Source organism: Amblyomma mixtum, chromosome 4 (genome assembly GCF_055824585.1).
Source record: "Amblyomma mixtum isolate Tamu chromosome 4, ASM5582458v1, whole genome shotgun sequence".
In the NCBI taxonomy this organism is placed as follows: domain Eukaryota; kingdom Metazoa; phylum Arthropoda; class Arachnida; order Ixodida; family Ixodidae; genus Amblyomma; species Amblyomma mixtum.
The window spans coordinates 156,693,468-156,705,772 of NC_143015.1; positions in this window are offsets into that span (position 1 = coordinate 156,693,468).

Genomic DNA, 12,305 nt, shown 5'->3' on the forward strand with positions numbered 1-12,305 from the left:
TATATATCTTAAATATTTCACTGTTTAACTTATGTTGTTTCACGTGTGACAGTATACTTCTGCATTTGTTAACAACCATGCAGTTACAATCGTGACATGCTTGTCTACAGCAATATAAGAGTAAATAAAGTAAAGATAACAGGGCTGTTTGTTGCTTACACGAAGCTTTTATTTCAAATAAGTGAAGTTCAACAGCCGGCCAATGAGTCACGCAGCATCTTGTGCAACGGCTCAACTCGAGCTGTTTGGCCCTCGGCCGCTCTCCTGCCTTGTCGCTCTTAATTCCTTTCACATAAAAATGCAGACGTGTGACAACATAAAAACTAATAATTTTTGCTGTGAGGGAAGGAGCATGGGAACTGTAACCGACCTTCTCGGAGAGCACTTCTGCATTGGAGGTCAACACGGCCGTGCAGTACACGACATCGGCGTGGCCGGGAAAACTATGTTTGCTCCAGTATACTGATGGCATTTCTAAATTGAAATAAAACTGATTTAAAACATCGCAAGCGGAAGACGTACACGCTGGTGGGTATTTTTGACGGCTTGTTCGCGAAAGGACTTGGTGATCGAAGCTGTTTTCTTGCGTATCAACTGAGTCCTCGGTGCGAGAAGACTGCACGGCCGCAGCATTATCACACGGGCAGTGTCGGCTTCTTAGTAACGTATGTCGGCAAATTAGGAAGACTGGATGGCACGGCATCGGCGCGCAGAATCGGCTCCACGCGTGCTATCCTCACCTCTTTGCCTTGGATTACGTGTACATAATCCCTTATAACGCGGCTCGAAATGGAGCTCGCATACTGCGCTCGTGTCGTCCAGGGGCTCTGTGGAGGTTCTTCTCCCACTCTTGCCGCCTGTTTTCAACCTTCAAGACGCCAAACAAAGAAAATTTCGGTTCACCCTTGACATAAACGTAGCCCGTTTGGCACCCAGGCGCGTAACAGTGTTTTTGCCGATGTCGCGGCACAGCCCAGTCCCTGCAAAAGCACACATAACTTCATGCTGTGCTCGCCAAAAACACTGCACGAAAAAACCCACGCGACGACGTCCACCGCAAACAAACGCAGCTGCGCGGAGCTGAGGTAACTGAGGGAAATGAGCGCGCGGGCCGCTGCTGTTACCATCTGCTACATTGAAGCCGACACCAGCGCCGCCGCTCGGCCTCTCGGAGAAGCACATATCGTCGACGTTCGCGGAGCCACCGCTCCGCATAGCATGTGCCGGCGAGTGAGCCCACTGCCCCCTTCTAGTGCACTGTAACTGTACTATTACCTAGTTTGCATGGCGACCCCCCGAGACCACTTCAGCCACCATGGGCGCTCAAAGCATCATGGGTAGAGATGTAAAATTTCATGAAATTTTGAATGGCATGAAAAAAACCATTCTTTTCAGGTTTTTTTCATGAAAAATTGGAAATTTTGCAAAACGTGACAAAAACAGATTTATTTGCAATAGCACAACGATCATTAATAATGCTCCGAAGTTCAATCGAATATGCAGTTATAGATGTCATATTGTGAAACGAACTTCTTGTTCTATTGCACCGAGAAGATAAATAATGATTTGCACTTCAGGCAAATATGGAGATATAAATATCATATTTGTGGAACGAACTTCTTGTTCTATTGCACCGAGAAAGGGAACATGAAAACTGATCTATAAGCCACTCCGTATCAGACTCACTGTCGCTGGATGCGGCACTACGTGCAGCAGCATGGATTGAAGCTTTGCCCCCATTCCATCCATATCAGCCGCCGCGGTGGCTCAGCGGTGCTCGGCTACTGAACCAACAGACGCGGGTTCGATCCCGGCCGCGGCGGTTGAATTTCTACGGAGGCGAAATTCTAGAGGCCCGTGTGCTGTGCGATGTCAGTGCACGTTAAAGAACCCCAGGTGGTCGAAATTTCCGGAGCCCTTCACTACGGCGTCTCTCATAGCCTAGTCACTTTGGGACGTTAAACCCCACAAAACCAAACCAAACAAGCTTTCGAACGCGTTTCCCTGAAAGCCTGTTGCGAATCCTTGTATGGACGTTTCCGAAACGTCACCAGTTTTGTTCGCAAATGCCGGACGATGGTGGTATCTGCAGCAGTCGGCAAGCCTGACGAGTTAGCGGCTGGTTCGTGCAAAGGCCTTGCCACCAGGTAGATGAGGCCACGTGCTTCGCTGGAGACCCCTGTCCAGGACCAAATTCCTGCGGATGTCCTGTACTCTGCTACGTTGGAAATCAAGAAGCTAGGCTTGTATTTGGTTAAAACCGCTTACGTGCCCAGCAGCCTGTGTTATTTATGCCGTGTGTGTCGCGCTGTAGAATTTGTAGCCATTTTGTTCTACATCAGCCGTGAGTTCAAGCATTAGTGCATTTTTAAGTCAAGCCTGGATCTTATAGTGACCTGGCCTTCAACCCGCGTACTCGCAGCACGAACGTTTTAAAAGCACTACCGGGCACCGGCGATGACGACTGCTCTCCAATCGTTCAACGACGCACGCTGTAATGGTTTTCAAAGCAAAAACAAAAACCTAAACTAAGACCAAGCAATCATAAAACCTTGAAATTGCGTTGTGAAATTTTCGATGTTTCTTTCCATTTTTGCTCGTCTGAAAAAAAAACGAAAAAAACGGTTTTTTTTTTTCAAAATTGCAGTGTTTTTTTCAGGCCTTCACATCTCTAATCATGGGGCGGTGAGCTACTTGTTGCGGAACTGCAACTTTTGGCCAAAAAATAATAGAAAAATAAAGCTGTTCGATAACTACGAATGTCCTAACATTCAATATCTTGTCTAATGATTGCAGCAAACGAGGAGAAAATCATTTAAGTGCAAAGTTTGCCCAAAATAAGAGATGACTAGCTTTCCTATTGGCCAAGTGATGAACACTAAAAAAACTAATATTTCGTAACTAACAGGCGCACTTTTAAAAGTAAATATGTTTTCAAAAAAATGTTGTTGCTTAGATACTTTAAAAGGTTTTTTAATGGCATTTCGGAAGAGTAAAATCGTTTATTGGCATTGTGTGTCATCACGTTTTCACTACTATGACTTTTGCACACTGCGTTCGCGCGAAAGTAGTCTGCGCATACACGAACAGCGTTTTTGGAATGAAACATCTTAGTAATGACACTCCGTGTTCCTGAAAAACTATGACTGTCTCGCAACAAGTAGCTCACCGCCCCATGATGCTTTGAGCGTCCATGGTGGCTGAAGTGCAGCGCCGCCAGCTTTCCCTCTAGGTAATAGTAAGAAACTCTATGTGAGGTGCGTTTCCGCACTCGACGCAAAGAGTCATGGGAAAATCGTCTGCTAGCTACTTCCGGTTCCAAATTGTTCAGCTGATTGCATGTTTCGTCCTATTCACCGCGTAAGTTGACATCTTTTATGCGATAAATAACTCTTGGTACTAGTCACTGATTGCACTGAAGCATCGAAAGAGAAATTCAACTTCGCTTCATGAACAGTCTGCAAGTTGATTCGGGTTTTAGCCTGCCGCAGTTGTCATTTTAGGGTGACGAAAGGAGCCTGGTACCTAACGCACTTTTCGCTCTAATATGGTACGTTGCGCAGCGCAGGGCTAATCACACATGCAATTGAAGTAAGTAACGTGGTGACCTTGACTTCGTGCAACGTATTTCCAATGGATCCCTGAAAGAAGTAAGTACTCGATAAAATATTTCTGCTCCAAAACACGCGGGCATGCCATTTCATTTTATTCACGAAGCTCCGTACAACACAGCGTGGCATATATAATCTAACGCCTCTACTCTCCTTTGCGGCGTGTTCCTGCGTGTTCTCACATGAAATGCCACCTGCACTGCATCTGGAATAATAAAAAAATGGCTGAGGCTTAGCTTAGGTTAAGCCTAGTCAGATGCGAAGCACATTGTCGCCGAGTTGCATATCGAGCACGCCGCTTGGCTAGACGTTCTTCACGCTCTTCATCAGTCTCTGTAGCACGCCGCAACTTTTGCTTCTCATTCCAACGAGCAGCCCTGTCTCCAGGAGGCATCTCTATCCCGTGTACGCCTAGCAGAGGCAGGCGCACCCCCTTGTATACCGCCGCTCCAGCATCACGTGTTCACTACAGCGCACCTAGCTGCAGAAGCAGGAAACACATTGGTCGCGACGCCGCGCGCGACGGCGCGAGCTGGGGCCCCGTTTCTCTTATGTCGTTACGTCACGCATCACGTGGTCCTACTTGGTCGCGACGGCGCGAGCTGGGCCCCCGTTTCTCATCTGCTGTGACGTCACGCACCACGTGGTCATCCTTGGTCACGACGCCTCGCGCGACGGCGCGAGTTGGGCCCCGGTTTTTCATCTGCTGTGACGTCACGCATCACGTGGTATGACATGGAGGTCACGAAAGGTCAATGGTAACGACACCGCCGCTCTCGAGGAGCTGGGTTGGGCTATTTTAGTATGCTTCGCATAAAAAGGCGATAAGGCGATTTATTACTGCACCATGAGATGTGCTGAGACGCGCGCCGCGCGCAGTGGCATATATGGGTCGTCTGCTAGCACACTGGCGGCTCTACACGCTGTCAGGAAAATACGAGCATCGTCTAATCAGCTGCACAGATTGCAGTTTACCAAAGAGCGGCAAAAAACGGCTGTATAATGACTTATTTATTTATTTATTTTTATTTATGTACATACTGCAGACCATGGTTAGGTCCAAGCAGGAAGGGCAGGTGCACAAAAAGCAAAATTATAGCAACAAAAATACAACAATACAGCAAAGATAATGTAGTAAAACAACAATACAGCAATGCAAGACAAAGCAGAAAAAATACATAATACGCAATATCAAAAAAGATGGCTGAGGAACGCGTGTGATTTTCAGGGTTGATTAGGTTCGGTTAATGAGTTCCAGTCGGATATGGTGCGTGGGAAAAAGGAAAACTTGAACGAGTTAGTCCGGGCAAAATATGGTTTTAAAAGAGCTTTGTGATAGTGTCGTGTATTCCGTGTTGGCATTGGGGAAAGATAAGCAGAAGGGTCAAGTCTGAGTTTATTGTTAAGAAGTAATGAAAGAAAATCTAAACGAAAATTTCGTCTTCTTACCTGTAGTTCTTCAATACCGTTAGCATGCATCAAGTCTGAGGGGGAGTCAGTGGGTAGATATTTTGAATATATGAATCTTGTAGTGAATTACAATTAACGCGCCTGAACTATTATGAATGCGCCTCAGGTTGCCTCGATGGCAGACGAAGAAGTTGACGACGAAGTGTGCCGGCGCGCGCGGCTCCAGCTCTCTGGCTGTGTAGACTGACTGTGATTTTGCTGCCGTCCGCTCAGCTGTTTGGTGAACTGTATAGCTGAGGTCACTAGTACGCGAACCCCCTTTCATTTGGTGGAGGTTGCGGTCGTCTGACGCCCTGGACCTTCGCAGCCGTCTTCTCCCGCCGCTCACAATGCCTAAGGACTCCGTGCCCAGTCCTGCCCCACCCACCCCGACCGTTCTGTGCGCTGGAGCGCTGCGGCAGCGTGATCCCGCTTTCTTCAGTGGCACCGGCGACGATGACGTCGAGGATTGGCTGGCATCGTACGAACGGGTGAGCACCCATAACAAGTGGGACGATGCACTCAAACTCAACAACGTCATCTTCTACCTTTCGGACGTTGCGAACCTATGGTTCAGAAACCACGAATCCGACATCCCCGTGTGGTCAGCTTTCAAGTCAAATTTTTCTGATGTATTTGGCAGGCCTGCGGTGCGCAAGCTGCGCGCGGAACAACGCCTGCGAAGTCGGGCGCAGCTGCCTGGTGAAAATTTCACCAGCTACATAGAGGACGTTGTGAACCTGTGCACACGAGTTGATGCCTCTATGTCTGAGCGCGCCAAGATTGAGAACATTTTGAAAGGAATCGACGACGATGCGTTCCAGATGCTTCTGGCACGCAATCCCACCACAGTCGCCGACGTCATTACTCATTGCCAGAACTTTGACGAACTTCGGAAGCGACGCATCCTCACCCGTTCTCCGCTCTCGCAGCAGGAATCGCTTGCTTCCCTCACATCTGACACCGACCCGGCGCAACTGTCACCGCAGATAAAGCAGTTTGTTCGGGAGGAAGTCGCGCGTCAGCTCTCGTTGATGCCCTCCAGTCACGACGCTGCGACTCCTCTGGTGGCGCCATTGCAGGAGGTCATCCGCCATGAAGTTGCCGAGGCTATTCCTACTGCACATCCAGTCCCTTCGGTTGCTCCCTTAACCTACGCCGAGGCTCAGTATCCCCAACCATCTCCTATACCCGCCCGGATGACCTACGCAGAAGCAGCGGCGCGCTCCGTGCCCCTGACTGTTCCACCTCGTCAGCCCGTCCTGCGCCCCGCCCCGTCTCTACGACCAGCCCCGGTTTCTTCGCCGTCTCCGCAGCGGCTTTACAACCCTTGGCGCACATCGGATAACCGACCCATCTGTTACTCCTGTGGGTACGCGGGACATGTCGCCCGCCACTGTCGCCGTCGCATTGTGGCATCGCCAACCATCTCAACCCCTGTGCATCCATCCCAGATGTTTTATTCGGCTTCTCCATCCTCGCCGCTAGACGCGTACGCCACCGACCGTCGTGCTTACGAGACCCGACGTTCTCCATCACCGCGCCGTCGCTCACTGTCACCAATGCGCCGTCGCCCTCCCTCCGCTGAAGAGGGAAACTAAGATCCGCAGTTCCGGAGGCAAGAACTGCGCGCTGTTCGAAAAGCTCAAGGCCTCCGTTTTCCCCACGCAACGTTCTTCAGGTCATCGTCGACGGACTGCCGGTACATGCGCTTATCTACACGGGTGCCTCAGTATCTGTGATTCACGAAAAACTCTGCCGCCGCTTGCGCAAAGTCACGACGCCATTTACGGGTCTCTCGCTCCGCACCGCTAGTGAACAGTGCATTGCCCCTCTCGCCTCGTGCACAGCGCGAGTCATCATTGACGATATATTGTATTCAGTAGAATTGTTGGTGCTGTCCTCATGCTCACATGACATAATTCTCGGGTGGGACTTTGTCACACAACAACGCCGTCATCGATTGCGCCCGCGCTGAAGTTGAATTTTCCCCTTTGTTTGACGAGCTTACTACTGAAACCTCTGCCCCCTTGCCACTCAAGGTCACTATCGCTGAAGATGTTGAAGTAGCGCCGGGAGCATCTGCCCTTGTTTCCCTGTCGTGCCGTGCCGCGTCGGATGACACCGTTTTATTTACGCCGTCTGCTTCCTTTGTACGCCGGAAGAACCTGCCGCTACCTTCTGCTGTCCTCGATGTTCGGCGGGGTGTCACGAAGATGCTGCTCTACAATCCATCCTCGTGTGCCCTTACCCTGCTACCTGGTGAGTCCCCTGGCTGCATTCAACCTGTCTGCCTTCTCTCTGCCCTTAATGTCCACGAGGCAGCCAGCGGTCCCTCTCTAAACGCCATGCATTCCGAGCTCGCTACTGAACCTGAGCCTGACGAACTTTTCCGCGCCGCCATCGACGATACTCTTCCGTCCACCTACCGTCAGCAGCTTTCAGCCCTTCTCCACACTTTCCGCTTCGCTTTCGATGCAGCCCATCAGCCTTTAGGCCGCACATCAACCGTGGCTCATCGCATTGAGACCGGCTCCCACCCGTCTTTTCGGCAGCGCCCCTATCGCGTGTCTGCGGCTGAGCGTCAAGTGATAAGTGAGCACGTTGAAGTCATGCTGCACCGTGGCGTCATCCGTCCCTCTCACAGCCCTTGGTCTTCTCCGGTGGTGCTGGTCAAGAAGAAATACGGTTCTATCAGATTTTGTGTCGATTACCGGCGACTGAACAAAATTACCCACAAAGACAATTATCCGCTTCCCCGCATCGATGACGCTCTTGACTGTCTCCAAGGCGCCGAATACTTCTCCTCTCTTGACTTGCGTTCTGGCTACTGGCAGGTCCCGATGGCTGCCGCTGACCGTGAGAAGACCGCATTCGTTACCTCCGACGGCCTTTATGAGTTCACCGTTATGCCATTCGGCCTGTGCAACGCGCCAGCTACATTCGAAAGAATGATGGATAACGTCTTACGGAAGCTGAAGTGGCATACGTGCCTCTGTTACTTGGACGATATCGTTGTCTTTTCGGTAGATTTTTCCACTCACCTCACGCGCCAGCAGCAGGTTCTGACTTGCCTCACCGACGCCGGCCTACAGCTTAATCTGAAGAAGTGCCACTTCGGCGCCCGGCAGCTAACCATCTTGGGTCACATTGTATCTAAGGAAGGCGTTCTCCCCGACCCGGCCAAACTTCGCGCTGTTGCGGAGTTTCCCAAGCCGACAACAATGAAGCAGCTTCGGAGCTTTATCGGTCTGTGCTCCTATTTTCGGCGCTTCGTCCGCAATTTTGCGTCGATCATTGCGCCACTCACGAAACTGCTTGGAACAGACAACCACCTGTCCGCTTGGTCCCCCGAATGCGAAGACGCGTTCACCACACTGCGCCGTCTTCTTACCTCGCCGCCCATACTTCGCCACTACGATCCGAGAGCCTCTACCGAGGTGCATACTGATGCAAGTGGCGTCGGCCTCGGAGCTGTCCTGACTCAGCGGAAAGATGGTTATGAGGAATACGTCGTGGCGTATGCGAGTCGGGTGCTCAGCAAGGCTGAATGCAACTATTCCGTTACGGAGAAGGAATGTTTAGCGATCGTCTGGGCACTCATGAAATTTCGACCCTATCTGCACGGCCGCCAGTTTGATGTCGTCACGGACCATCACGCGCTTTGCTGGTTGTCTCTTAAAGACCCGGCCGGCCGCCTCGCCAGGTGGGCTCTCCGCCTTCAGGAGTTCGACATCCGCGTTGTATGTCGCTCTGGCCGTAGGCACATGGACGCCGACGCTCTATCTCGATCTCCTCTGCCCACCGCCGCTGCATGCTCATCCGTGCCTGAACCCGTCCTCTCGCCTCTTACCGCCTCTGATATGCTTGCGGAACAGCGCAAAGACCCGTGGCTTGCGTCGATCATCGATGTCGTGACCAACGCTCACACTGCTGTGCCTTCGCGCACTCTACGCCGCCAGGCACCACATTTTGCGTTCCGTGATGGCCTGCTCTACCGCCGTAACTACACGCAAGATGGTCGACGGGGGCTCCTCGCGATACCTCGCCATTTACGTTTTGAGATCTGTGCCTCGTTTCACGCTGACCCACAATGTGCCCACGCCGGTGGGGCAGACGAAGAAGTTGACGACGAAGTGTGCCGGCGCGCGCGGCTCCAGCTCTCTGGCTGTGTAGACTGTGATTTTGCTGCCGTCCGCTCAGCTGTTTGGTGAACTGTATAGCTGAGGTCACTAGTACGCGAACCCCCTTTCAATCTAATTGCTTTCCTTTGAATGTTCTCGAGCTTTCTTATGTTAGACTTAGTATACGGGTCCCAAATTATGCAAGCATATTCAAGCTTGGGTCTAATTAGAGTATTATAACCTAAGAGCTTAACGTTAGCGGGGGCGTTTCGAAGTTTATGCCTTATATAACAGAGCTTACGGAATGCGAGTGAACAGATGTTATCTATGTGAGAGTTCCAAGAAAGGTTATTAGTAAGTGTTACACCCAAGTACTTTACGGACGCTACTTGTTGCAATGGTGATGATTCTAATTTATATACATATTCTAGAGCGTTTATCTTGTTAGTTATGCGAAGAGAAACGCTTTTATCTGCGTTCAGTGTCATGTCCCAGCGCTTGCACCACTGTACAATATTAGTAAGCGTATTTTGTAGGTCACTCTGATCGTTTTCATTGCTAACATCGCGAAATAGGACACAGTCATCAGCATATAATCGAATATGTACGCCAGGGCAAACTTCATCGATGATGTCGTTAATGTATATTAGAAAGAGTAGTGGCCCCAGTACGCTTCCCTGTGGCACACCTGATGTGACTGGGAGACAGCCAGACTGGTGCCGACCGATTGAAACATGTTGACTCCGGTTAGTTAAATAATCATTTATCCAGGCAATAAAAATAGGCGGAAGTCCAATAGTTTTTAGTTTTAGAATTAGGCTGTGGTGTGGAACTTTGTCAAACACTTTACTGAAATCTAGAAAGATCGCGTCAATCTGGCTGTTATTGTCAAGTGATGCCGCAAATGAATGGATAACTGAAAGTAGTTGAGTTACTGTGGAAAACACTTTGCGAAAACCATGCTGGTAATCTGTCAGAATGTTGTTGCGATCTAAGAATTCATTAATGCTAGTTGCGAGAATATGCTCCATTAATTTGCAGCAAGATGACGTTAAGGATATAGGTCGATAATTGGTCACCTGAAGGCGGTCGCCTTTTTTAAATACAGGTACGACTCGGGCTATCTTCCAGTCTTCAGGTACACACCCGGTTAACAATGACACGCGAAATATAATAACCAAAAACCTGGCCAGAGATTCAGCATACCTCCGAAGAAAACCGTTAGGAATATCGTCGGGCCCTGGGGATGATTTAATTTTCAGGTTTAGTAACATTGAAACGACACCATCATACGAGATGAAGTTAACTTCAGATGGATGTGCTGAAGTTGTGCTTGGTGCGTCGTACGGTTTTGGTTGAGAAAATACACTGTGAAAGTAATTGTTAAAATGGTGAGCAATGGCAGGCTGATTGGTAACCGTTGTACCGTTGATAGTCATTTCTGATATAGGGGCTTTTTTATCGCTAATGTGGCGCCAGAATTTACCCGGGTCGTTTTTTATGAAGTTCGGCAGAGTTGTTTTGAAATAACAATCTTTTGAACGGCGTACAGCAAGGGCGAGGCTTTCTCTTAAATGGTTGATTGTGCTCTGCTGTGCGCGATGCTTTTTTAGCCTTTTGATTCGGCGTCTGAGATGAATGATACTGCGTGTCATCCAAGGCGTCTGCTTGCGAATGTTTTTGTATTTTACAGGTATGAAATTTTTAAGGCAATAGTGACACATTTTCTTAAACTGATTCCAGAGTGCGCAGGCGTCGGTTCCATCAAATTCGACAATGCATGTTTCAAGATGCTCAATAACTGAGGCGTCATCGGCACGTGTGAAGTCCATGATAGGATGTGCTTTACATGTTTTTGTCTTGGCAAGCGGTTTTATGGGAATGAAAACACTAACAAGATGATGATCTGAAAGTCCTGGTGCGACAGACACGTTGCAATCATAGAAAACATGGGGAACAAATGCAAGATCCAACACTGAATTACTCATGCGAAATTCGCGGGTTGGCTCGCGAACCACTTGACACAAGTTGTGCGTGAACATAATGTCGAATACAATATCCACGTTTTTTTTTTGTACCCGGAACATGGCTGCAGACGTTCCCAGTCAACGACAGGTAAGTTGAAATCACCGAATAGCAATATTTTACTCTTTTTGTAATTTGACATGTGAACTTGTAACTTAGTTAGATAATCTTGTGTTACATTAGGAGGCCTGTAAACCGCATACAAAATAAAGCAATGTCCCCAGCAAAACAGTTTCATGCAAAGGCACTCAAGATCAGGTACATCTTCTAGCGAAACAGCCTGTATATTATTTTTAATGAGTACTGCAACTCCTCCACCTCTCGAGGGTCTGTCCTTGCGAAATACCTTGTACGAGGGTGGAAAGATGAGGTCATCGGTAATCTCGCTGTGCAGCCAAGTTTCTGTTATAACCGCAACGTGAGGGTCATGTTGTAGGAGAAGGATTTCAAGCTGCTCGGTTTTATTGGCGACGCTTCGAGCGTTAACATTAATTATTCGGAGATGCTTATTCACTGTCACTGTCGCAATTCCTTTGTCGCCTCTATTACGTTTATGTTGGGGAAATCGGTATTTAGAAGCAGAGACCTTTTTATGGCTTAGAATTGCGTGATCTATGGAGTTGACTGCACCACTGAAGGCGTCAAGGGTCGTGTCTGTTTCGTACGATAGTTTTTTCGCAAAGGCACCTTGTCGTTCTTTTCATAGTCCCAAACGTAGGCTTGACTGTTGATAAAAATTTTGTCGAAAACTAACGAAACTTTGTCGCTTTTATCGCGGTTCGGCTTGGTACTGTTCCAGAGATTTCTTCTTATGTCTCTTGTTTTATAGGAAAATTCTTCACCGATCGATATACCACTGTCTTTCAGTTTACGTCCTTGCTTTAGAATTTCGGTTTTTTGACGAGAGTCCAGGAGCTTGAATATAACTGGCCTAGTTTTGTTCTCTGCAGGTTTTCCCAAACGATGAATGCGCTCTATGGTAACTGGTGCGAGATCAAGTTTGTCTTGAATGATCTTTTGGTTAACATCACGCTCCAGGGACTCAGAAGTCTCGTCTTCTTCTTCTTTGAAGCCGTAAACAATTAAGTTCGATCTA